Source organism: Pseudorca crassidens, chromosome 13 (genome assembly GCF_039906515.1).
Source record: "Pseudorca crassidens isolate mPseCra1 chromosome 13, mPseCra1.hap1, whole genome shotgun sequence".
NCBI classification, from domain to species: domain Eukaryota; kingdom Metazoa; phylum Chordata; class Mammalia; order Artiodactyla; family Delphinidae; genus Pseudorca; species Pseudorca crassidens.
This window is the reverse complement of record NC_090308.1, coordinates 33,924,476-33,936,711: the sequence shown is the minus strand read 5'-3', so window position 1 is coordinate 33,936,711 and position 12,236 is coordinate 33,924,476. Positions and strand designations below refer to the sequence as shown.

Sequence of the window (12,236 nt, the reverse complement as noted above, 5' to 3'; positions counted from 1 at the left end):
CTGGCCAGTTTTTGCATGGAGATCTCTTGACACAGTATCTCCGGAGGAGTGGGGTTTATCCCCTCTGCCCAGGCCAGGAATCTGCACTAGCAGCCATCAGCATGGCAAGAAGAGTGGAATAATCCAACTACATCTCTGTGAACTTGACCATCAATGATGATACTTATTTACTGTGGACAATTCTTCTGTTTTACGTGATCTTGTGTAATTTACTTAACATTTCTGTGCCTCTATTTTCTCACCTGTGAAATGAAGTTAATAATAGTACCTATTATTATTATTTTGTGTGTGTGTGGTACGCGGGCCTCTCACTGTTGTGGCCTCTCCCGTTGCGGAGCATAGGCTCCGAACGCGCAGGCTCAGTGGCCATGGCTCATGGACCTAGCCGCTCCGCGGCATGTGTGATCTTCCCGGACCGGGGCACGAACCCGTGTCCCCTGCATCGGCAGGCGGACTCTCAACCACTGCGCCATCAGGGAAGCCCCAATAGTACCTATTATTAACTACATGTCTGTTATATAAGCTAAGCTTAAAAGCAATGTAATAAATTCTTACTGTTAATATTACCTATTTTTCACTGTAAACATCGTATTATCAGTGACAACACTTTATTGTAACAAAAGAAGCTGTAGCTTTGGGAATCCAAAACAGTTTTGGCTTTGAACTTCTCTGACACTACACTGAGGGAACGAGAGGGAGCTTCCCTCTTTGAAGGCCTATCTACCTTGGACAACAGGAGAAAGCACTCAAGCCTTCCAGTCCACCCCTATAATTCTCAGGCCTACAGGTCCCCCAGCATGCCAGAAGTACCATAAAAACCCAATAACATGGTGGGTGCAGACCATTCTCCAATCTCAGGGCATACACTGGGGGCCGGTAACAGCTCTGAGATCTCGGACTGAACAGCACTGGCAAACCTGGCCAACGCTAAACACACAAGATTCCTGAACATGGAAGGGGAAGAGGGAGCCTCTGACAAGGGCAGGCATCTGTTTGACCTTTATGCTTTGGTCGCCACCTCAAAGTAAGATACTCTTCACCCAATTAGGTGCAGAAAATACAGACATATCTCGGAGATACTGTGGGTTCAGTTCCAGACTACCACAATAAAGCAAATGTCACAATAAAGGGAATCACACAAATTGTTGGGTTTCCCAGTGTATATAAAAGTCACGTGTACACTGTGCTGTAGTCTGTTAAGTGTGCAGTAGCATTATACCTAAAAACAGTGTACATGCCTTAATTAAAAATGCTAACCATCACCTGAGGCTTCAGCAAGCTGTAAACTTTTGGCTGGTGGAGGGTCTTGCCTCGATGTCTATGGCTGCTGACAGATCAGGGTGGTGGCTGCTGAGGGCTGGGATGGCTGCGGTAATTTCTCAAGATAAGACACCAGTGAAGTTTGCGACATCTATTGACTCTTCCTCTCACGAACAATTTCTCTGTAGCATGCAATGCCATTTGATAACATCTGACCCATAATAAAACTTTCAAAACTGGAGTCACTCCTCTCAAACCCTGCTGCTGCTCTATTAAGTAAGTTTATGAAATATTACAAATCCTTTGTTGCCATTTCAACAATCTTCACGGCACCTTCACCAGGAGTAGATTCCATCCCAAGAAACCACTTTCTTTGTTCATCCATAAAAAGCAATTCTTCATCCATTCAAGTTTTATCATGAGATTGCAAGCAACTCAATTGCATCTTCAGGTTCCACTTCTAATTCCAATTCTCTTGCTATTTCCACTTCATCTGCGGTTTTCTCCTCCAGTGAAGTCTTGAACCCCTCCAAGTCACTCATGAGGGTTAGATCAACTTCTTCCCAACTCCTGTTATTGCTGATATTTTGACCTTTTCCCATGAATCACGGATTTTCTTAATGACATCTAGAATGGTGAATTCTTCCCAGAAGGTTTTTAATTTACTTTACCCCAGTCCATCAGAGTAATTACTATCTATGGCAGCTATAGTCTTATGAAATATATTGTTAAATCATGAGACTTGAAAATCAAAATCACTCCTTAATCCGTGGGCTGTAGAATGGATATTGTGTTAGCAGGCATGAAAACATTATTCTCATTATTCTCACCTTCATCAGAGCTCTTGGGTGACCAGGTGCATCATCAATGAGCAGTAATATTTTGGAAGGAATCTCTCCTCTGAGCAATAGGTCTCCACAGTGGGTTTCAAATATGTAGTAAATCATGAGGTAAACAGATGTGCTGTCATCCAGGCTTTGTTATTCCATTTATAGAGCACAGGCAGAGTAGATTAAGCATAATTCCAAAGGGCCCTAGGATTTTTCAGAACGGTAAGTGAGCACTGGGTTCAATTTAAAGTCCCCAGGTGCATTAGGCCCTAACAAGGGAGTCAGTCTGTCCTTTGAAGCTTTTAGGCCAGGAATTAATGTCTCCTCTCTAGCTATAAAAATCCTAGATGGCATCTTCTTCCAATGTAAGGCTGTTTTCGCTACAATTGAAAATCTGTTATTTGGTGTAGCCATTCACACAGTAAAGCATGCTTTAAATTTTTAGCAACTTAAATATGGTTGGGGTTAGAAGTTTGATAACAGCATCATGTAATATTTGCTCTTTTAAAAAAATCACAGAACAATTCTCTACCCTTTGAGTAGACCTTGGTTAAATTGCAAGTAATTTATTTGGAAAAATAAAAAACCAAAGGAACAAAAATAATTCTATATTTGCCTTTCGACATTTTCTTCCTCCTGATGATTTATCTTAGTTTTGTTTTGATGACTCACCACTTCTTTGAGTGTTGTGACCTTAAGGCAACTACTTTACTGTTTTTTGCTTTTTTGTTTTTAGAAAAATCCAGCCTCTTGTTTAAAGCACATTCACAGTGGATTATTTTCTTCTTTTCCCCATCAGTTCTCAATACAAATGCAGTACATTTCATAAAATGACAGTACACACTGCTCTTTTCAACACTTTCAGAAATACATTTAGTGGTATGTTTGTGGATGACAAAATGATGCCAATGCATTTAATCCATCTGCCTTTCTACTAAACTGTCGATCAATGCAGGGCATTTGATGTATACTGTGTATTATAAGTGCTGTCCTCAACACTTCTGAAAATGGGTTATACCAAAAGCTTTAAGCATGAATTCATGACACTCTATTTAGAATTGGAAATCCACAAATTTCAGACTAGCTTATTCTATATTGATTCTCCTGTGGAAGAGATATAATGTTTAGAGACTACACTGGCCAGAATTTTCTCTCTTAAAAAACAAGCAAACGAATCAAATAGCAAAAATCATTTTTTGTTTCAGAGAAACCATTACAAGTGTTCCTAAGAACAAATAAATAAGACTCATCAAATAGGACTTCTATTTCTACTTCTGTTTATGATGTGTGATATATACATGCATGTATATGTATATATACATACATATATACATATGTCTATATGTATGTATGTATATATCACACACACACATACAATTTTGAAGGTGCTGGAGAACTGCTGAAGCACAGAACTTGAGGAGCCAGGTCCTACAGCCACCACATAAGCAGTCCAACCGTCCTGAGGCCAGCATGCTGTAAGAAGCCCAAACTAGACTACATGCAGAATCCATATGGAGGTACTCAAGACTACATGAAGAGAGAGGCCCCAAGATTACATGAAGAGCCAGTGCCCAGCTGTTGCAGCTTCCACTGTTCTTGCTTCACATCACCGACTGCAACTTCATGCAATACCCTGAGTTGAACCTTTTCAAATTTTTTACCCACAGAAACTGTGAGAGATAACAAAATGATGATTGTTGTTTCAAGCCACAAAAAGAAAAAAAAAAAAAGGAGATGGAAAACATACTTCCTTCAGGGAATCTGCCAATTTCTGGAACACAGTGAGAGACCAAGGTTCTGGAAAATGGGTCTAGTCAGGGGGCAACTGAACAGAGGCAGAGAACCCACAGAGAACTTCTGAAAATATCAAGGTGCTGAAGAGACAAAACTCGGAGTTCAAGACTGCCATGCAGCCAATATTCAAAACTAACAGGTAGGTTTTACATTTTATCAGCTGCTGTTTTCACATAACATGCACAAAAATGGCTAAATGGAAAAAGACTGATCATAGCAAGTATTGGTGAGCATGTGGAGTGACTCAAACTCTCATATGTTTAAAGTGTTACAGACACTTGCACGTCTATTTGGCATTCAATACCTACTAGTGACAAACGTGTATATTCCACTCCTAGATATAAACTTGGATATACACTTAGGAGAAACAACTACATATGTTCACGAAAAGGCATGTACACTAGTACATAGCAGCACTCTCCTTAATAAAGTAAAAAAGGAAACAATTCAAAGGTTCATAACAGCAGAATGAATGAATAAATGATCTTACATTCATACAATGAAATGCTATGCAGTAATGAGAGTGAATGAACTCCTTCTACATGTAAGAGCACAGTTTAATCTTACAAACATTATGTTGATTGAAATAAAGCCAAACACAAAAGAATTCCTTCTTTATGATTTCATTTATATAAAGCTCAAAAATAGGCAAAACTAATCTATACTGTGAGAAGTTAGGATAATGATTACCTTGGAAAGCATAGTGAACGGAAGTGGTCATTAGTGGGGTTCTGGGATGCTGCCAATGTTCTATTTCTGGATCAGGTTGCTGGTTATATGGGTATTTTCTCTTGGTGAAAATATATTGAGCTGTACACTTATGATTTGTGCATATCTCTAATAAGCTATATGTCAATAATTATTCTTTTAAAAATAAGATCTTGCTCCTATACTTTCATTGGTTTTCATTCTGGGAACCCTCCAGGTTTTCAGTGAAGAGCTATGAACTATCCCATCCTGGCTCTGGCAGGCAGAGGAAAAGTCATCATTTTGAAATACATCTGGAGCATTCTCTATAACAAAGGCCTGCTCTCCAGGGAAAAAGACTCTACCAGCAATTTACCCTAGGTAGAAGGAAGGGTCTTCACCCAACTCCAGCTCCCTCTAGCCTTCCTGTCTCACCTAAGGGGGAAAGGAGAAAGCAAAGAAACACTTATGAAAGTCAAAACCCAGGGACACAGGCCCACTAAATGACTGACTTTTTTTTTTTTTTTTTCGATACGCGGGCCTCTCACTGTTGTGGCCCCTCCCGTTGCGGAGCACAGGCTCCGGACGCGCAGGCTCAGCGGCCATGGCTCAGGGGCCTAGCCGCTCCGCGGCATGTGGGATCTTCCCGGACCGGGGCACGAACCCGCGTCCCCTGCATCGGCAGGCAGACTCTCAACCACTGTGCCACCAGGGAAGCCCATGACTGACTTTTAATCATAAGATTATAGATCACTTTTCCACCCACACACCCTACTACCACGCCAACAGGACTCCAGTATAATAACAATAGATAACACTGAAAGAGCTGCAAGGTGCAGACTTTGTCTAAGGAGGAATTCTTAGGGAAGCTTCCAAAAACAGGGAGACAAAAACAAGTACACTCCAGGAATCTGAAGCCAGTGGCACCTACGGCTAGAGCAAACATTAAACACAGCCCAACTTCTAGCCAGATTAACATAGAACCTCACGCTAAGGGCCTGTTTATAATTCCTATTACCTCATGCCTGACCTTAAACAAACAAACAAAAAAATCACAAGGCAAGCTAAAAGGCAAGAAAAAGGAAGATTTCCAGGCTAGACCAATATATATTTTTAATATACAGTATAAACTCTCTCCTGAACAACTGAATTAATCTACTCGATTCAAGGTAATTTTTTCTTCATTGGGCAAAAGGCTTAGTTATCTGCTTGAGTTATAAATAGTATCAAACTTTTGAAGATTGTAATACTGAATTTAATTAACACATTTTCTGCTAACATGCTGAATAACATTCTTTACCTCAGATCTCTGTTCAAATGCCACCTCATCAGTGAGTCCTTACATCACTTAAAATAGCAGCACTTCTTCGCACTCCTGATCCGCTCCCCGTTTATTTTTCTTCATAGCAGTAATCTTTCTCTGACACATTATAAATCTTATTCGATTGTTTATTATTTCCCTCCCCCCGCTATAACATAAGCTTCACGACGGCTGATTTGTTCATTACCTCTCCCCAAAGTTCCTATGGCAGTTAAGTGGTAAATATATGTTAAGTAAATGAATAAATATACACTCCATCAACATTTATGTATAGTGAAATAAAGATACCAGGTTATACGATGGTGGCTCACACTGATTGAATTCTTACCGTGTACTCAGAACTGTGCTTGGGACGGCCCACGTGCCGTCAGGCGCAGGGTCTGTGCGTCAGGCACGCGGTGGCTCCGGTGGCCAGGGGTGGGTGCAGGATGTCAGACCTGTACAAGGACATGCTTCTGAAGGACCAGTACTGCATCCTGATCCTGGGTCTGGACAATGCCGTGAGGACTACTGTCCTGGAGCGGTCAAAAACCCGGTTTCATAAGAACTCCAAGGGGAGGAGTCTGTCCAAAATCACCACCACCGTGGGTCTAAACATCGGCACTGTGGACGTTGGAAAGCCTCGCCTCCTGCTGTGCGGCTTAGCAGGGGGCAGGAAGAGCTGCAGTCTTTGTGGTACAAGGACCAAGCAGAGGGCCACGGCGTTCTCTGTGTCATGGGCTCCACGGAGGAGAGACTGTCTGAGTACAAGCGTTGGAGAAGATGGTCACGAGCGAGGCGCTGGGCGGCGTCCCCATCCTGGTGCTGGCCAGCAAGCAGGACGTTGAGACTTGCCTCGGGATCCGCGACATCCAAACTGCGTCCAGGGACTGCACCTCCAAGATCGGGAGGGCGCGACAGCCTGACCCAGGCCTGCTCGGCCCTCACAGGCAAGGGGCTGCGCGAGAGCGTCGGTGAAGTGCGTCGTGCGGAACGTGCGCCGGCCGCCGAGCGGCAGGACGTCACGCAAGCGCAGCCGCGCCCTCTGGCGCCCACCGCTCATCCCCAGAGCCGCAGGAGCTCCTACCCGCCCCGCGCCACCCATCCTGGGGCCTGGGGTTGCTTTGCCTTTTGGTTTTTCCGTTTGCTTTGTTTAAAAAAAAAAAAAGTGTGTTAAACAGCTATAGCTTTTACATGGATTACGTTATTTAAGCTTCACAACAACTCTCTGTGTAGGTACTATTATCTTATCCCTTTTGCAAATGAGAAAGCCAAAGAACAAAGAGCAAAATTATCCACCGTACCCCAGAGATAAATTGAATTTTTTTTTATCTTTTGGAATTTTGTCTAAATTACCAACCTTATACGTCACAAATTATAGGAACCCACTCAGCCTAAAGAAGGGCCAATATACACAACTCTGAGGGACTTATTTGAAGGTGTGTCAAACAATCCTGCCATCATCAGACCATCACCCACATCCAGAGAAGACCAGAAGTTTGGAAAGGGATTCTTGGAAGTAAAAATTGTTGTCTTTTCAGATAGTCATTACTAGGTTGAAGAAAAGGGCTATGGCTTTTCCCATCTTCCTTTCTTCTTTCTACATTCCTCTTCTCCTCAAGAGCTGGGCTGCCCAAGAGAAGAATCCTGAGATGCTCATCTCACTCCCATATTTGCTAAGCGTCAGAAACTCATAGACCCTCCCAAGCTCACTGCACCAAGCTGGGGTGCAGTGAGAGAATTCTCAGTAGCTTAACCTGCGTCCTCTGGAGTTTGGGAGCATGCACAGACATAGAATCATATACCTACCTCGTATCTGGATAACGCTGGAGTTCAGTGAAGCAGCCCCTTATTGCAGGGCCTGAAGGTAGGGAGCCATAAACAGTCACAACTCCCAACAGTTTGCCATGACAGAGCCAGGATGAATCTATGTTGAAGGTCCCCATTTATGAAGGTGGATGGCTGGCACAGTGGAAGCTCAAAAGTTAGAGACTGTGGAATAAACCCACCAGGTGTAGGGTCTGAGTTGGGCATGACAAGATGTCAGCCAGAGAGGACATGGTCGATATCATTAAACCATGCAGTGCAGAAATCCACACAACTCCGTCAAAGAATGAAATGCAGCACAAGCTGGCATTTGGATGTCTGTCCCAGAGCAGGCAACCTATCAACAGTAGCCAAGAGAAAATAAAACTGCAGAACCGGGCTTCCCTGGTGGCGCAGTGGTTGGGAGTCTGCCTGCCGATGCAGGGGACGCGGGTTCGTGCCCTGGTCCGGGAAGATCCCACATGCCGCGGAGCGGCTGGGCCCGCGCGTCCAGAGCCTGTGCTCCGCAACCGGAGGGGCCACGGCAGTGAGAGGCCCGCGTACCGCAAAAAAAAAAAAAAAAAAAAAAAAATTGCAGGACCAAAGAAGTAAAAAGTAAATTAAAAGCTTACACTTTGGTTCTAATCTCTCTTCTCCTTCACCGTGCTGCTTCAGATTTCTTTCATGTCAGGTAAGAGGGAGGAGGAATAAATGAATAGGCCCTCCACTAATTCAAGACCACAAGCCCCAGGCCAGCGTGAGTTAGGATAGGGAAGGGAGTTGCTTTTAAAAACTGGATTAAGATGTAAGTCATGTTGTAGTCTGATGTGGAACTTATAACACATGAGCTCCTTTTAATTGAAAGTTCTCAGGAAGCTATGACATCTGTCCGCCCTTCTTCATCAAGGGATGAAGACTAGATCAAACCAAACAGGTTGAAAGCAATAGTGAAGAAAAATTAGACTTTCCTGCTTGTACCCTACCAAGATTGGATTATTCTGTAAACATGTTACAATGATAGCACTCGTACTTTATCTAGCCTTAATATATCCAAAAATAAATAATTAAAAAGGAATATCACATAATCCTCATGATCTCTAAAAACACTGAAATATGGCAAAATCTGGACTAAGAATCGTTTCCTATTTTGGTACCAAGGGTCTAGATTTGTAGTGTCAGTCCTGGCATAAATGGGTTATTTTTGACACAGATTCCACAGTTAATCTCAGTGAACCAGTTTGCATCTGCCCCAACAGCAATATACGGAATCCTAAATAAAGATCAACACAACACAATAGAGAAGACACAGTGTATCTAATCTGCTAAGATACCATAAGATTATCAGGATTATGTATGAAGGGATAGCAAAACACCTACTTAGACAACAAAATAATAACCACAATCATTGATTGAGTGATGTCAGTCACCATACAAAGTACTTTTCTTAGCTCATTTAATCCTATCAACCCATGAGGTAGGTTCATTACCTTTCCCATATATTTAAATATGAGGAAACTGAGGCGTAGGGAAATTTAAAAACTTGTTTGTCATCCAGCTATTAGGTGGCAGATAGGACTTGAAACCAAACATTTAGGATGCAGTCTATGCCTCCTCTAATTTTTATGTAAAAGAGATGTCTCAAGTGGCAAAATGGAACTACTTAAAATTCTTTAAAAGTGGTTATGAAATTATAAGAGAGTTCCCCTGTGTTTCCTTAAGAACCAGAACTCCTAATGTCAGAGGTATCAGTTTTGAAAAATTTCCTCTGCCCAAAGTTGATTAGAGCATTATTATAAAATCCTCAGTGCTTGTCTTTTCTGGGTCTTCAAACCCGGTATAGTGGGCAGGGATTTCTTTAAAGTCAAATTTAGCTGGAGGGGAAATATAAATCATTAAAGGTGGACTGGCCCCAAAGGCTTAGGGCTTCTGTTCTTTTATCTTTCCACTTCTTGTAATACAAATATTACAAGATTACATATTTCTGCATGTTTTCCTTTTTTAAAAGCCTAAATATATATTGATTTCATATTTTGGTTATTACTTTAGTAACTTTAGTAACTATTTTCACACTTTTGATTATTACTTCAGTTGAAATAAATGTTAAGGGCTCAAAACTAATGCATTCATTCTCTTAGCTACTAGGAGTGTTGCTGCCAATGGCTCTCAGCTGAGTTCATCTCTAGAATTATCCTTGGTTGAAAGAAATAGCCTTAGTCAATATTAAAACACTTCCTTGAGGGCTGCTTGAATTTAATGAGTAGTCAAAGTTGTGGTACAAAGTTCTTGGTCCTCCTGACTCAACTGAGACAATTCTGAAGGGCTATCCCAGTTCCAGAAACCTCCATAGGATCAGGTGAAGCCTCTGTTACAAATAATCACAGTTCAGTTTCATCCTCTGCCCTATTTTGCCTTCCTCATCCCTCATTTGTGTTGTTCCCCAGTAAAAGCACTCCCCAATAAACCTGCATGCAGATGCTAGAGTCTTAGAATCTATTTACTGTGGAATTTAACCTGAGAGATTTGGTACTAGGAGTATACCTAGGAAGCAAACTCAGAAATGTGATTTTGGATCCAGATCCACTGCTGGCTATGTGGCAATAAGGACCCTATCATTTGCAGTGCAATTCTTAGAATATTTACCAATGGTGAACTGGAATGAGATACTGGTGAAATAGTGCAGACTGCCATGTCACCCATTACCGTTGCACCAACACTCTTCTCTCATCAGGTAGCAATAGCTAAGTGAGAAGTGACCATGTAAAATTGGAGGAGAAAAGGCCAAGCTAAATTCATAAATTGGTTGACTCAGCATATGGGTATAGGCTGAAAATAGACAGCTATTTCATTACAGCCCCACTTAGTGGTGGCCCTGAAAGACAGTGGCTAGAGAAAATTATAGCACTCAGTAAAGCTTTGGGCAGTGCTCCTGGTCATTGACTTTGTACGGAAAGAGAAATGGTCATGTATGAATATACACTGATTCATGGACAGTGACGAATGGCTTGGCTATTTGTTCGGGGCCCTGATATGAGAAAAATTGGAAGACTGCAGGTAAAGATATTTGGGAAAGATGTATTGGCTCTATTTATCAAGGGGGATACGGAGTATGAAGATCCTTGTATTGTATATTAATACCAGAGAATATCCACCACAACCAAGTGGACAGAATTCAACAGCTAATTGATGCTTACACAGCCTATGTCCTTAGCCACTGGCAAATGTCCAATCTGACAGCAACTGAGACCAATACTGAGCCTCCAATGTGGTACAATCCCTTGAGGAGATGAACCAGTCATCTGGTGGCAAGTTGAGTACATTGGATTCCTTCTACACTGCAAAAACCAGTGATTTATATTGACTGGAACCGACAATTATTCTGAGTACGGGTTACCTTTATTGCTTTCAGGACCTCAACCAGTATCACTATACAAAGATTTACAGAGTTTTGATTTACCAACATGGGATCCCTCAAAACAACCAACAAAACCAGAGGAAACATTTTAAAGAAAAAGTGGTCCAGTCATGAACACATGGTCATGGGTTCCATTGGTCCTGTTACATTCTGTGTTACCCGGAAACTACCAGCTTGGTGGGGTGATGGAATGTGCAGATGAGACACCAGCTTGGATAATGGGGCACCATCCTTCATGATATGACACATCCCCAAAATCAACATCCGTTATATTGTGCTGGGTCCCCAATATATAAACACCTGGACACAGGAACCAAGGGGTGCAGGTAAGAGTGTCTCTAATGATAATCAATCTCAGGGACCTACTTGGAGTTTTGCTTCCTATAGCTTTAACTCTAGACCCCATGGCTCTAGATATTCTGGTTTCCAGACAGAGAACCCCTTACTGTGTCCGCCAGAGGACACAGTAAGAGTCCCACCAAACTTTAAGTCAAAATTGGACACTTCAAACTTCTTGTACCCAGAGTTCAGCAGGCAAGCAATGGTGGCACCATCAATGGCAGGTATAATTGATCCTGATATTCATAGGGAGGCAAGGCTGCTGGTTCATAATTGGGACAGGGAAGAATTCATTTGGCATCCAAGTGGTCCACTGGGGCATCTATTGGTTCTCCTATGTTCATTATTGACAGTAAATAGTCAAGTACAGCAGTTATTGCTTGGGAAATGCACAGGACTAGGGGCTCTCATCCCTCATGGATAAGAGTCTGCATCACTCAACCACATAAGCCATCAAGACCAGGAGAGAGCTAGTCAATGGTGAGGTAAATCCAGAATGAGTAGTAAAGGAGGGAGATGATGTATATCCCTGAACTTAGCTGCAGCAGTGGGGTCTTCAGTTTGTGCTGTTAACTGTTCTCTTGCATGTTTTCCCGGTAACAGAGGCCAACCAGAATCCTGGAAGAGCTGATTTCAGATAGGATGAATTCATTATGTGAAGTAAATGGATACAAGAGACACACAGGGGTAAACTGTAATAAATGCTGCGGCGTACCTCCCAGGCCCCTCCTCGAAGCCTATGTGCCCATTCCCCAGTTGTCAGAAGTGTTGACTATTGACAGCTCTTAGCTGAACGCTTCTCTGAGAA

General features: G+C 42.3%; 1 pseudogene; it reads left to right on the top strand.

Annotated features, from left to right (window-relative positions):
• Positions 1–3,053: 3,053 nt before the first annotated feature.
• Positions 3,054–7,028, top strand: LOC137204872 (ADP-ribosylation factor-related protein 1 pseudogene; annotated as a pseudogene).
• Positions 7,029–12,236: the final 5,208 nt, after the last annotated feature.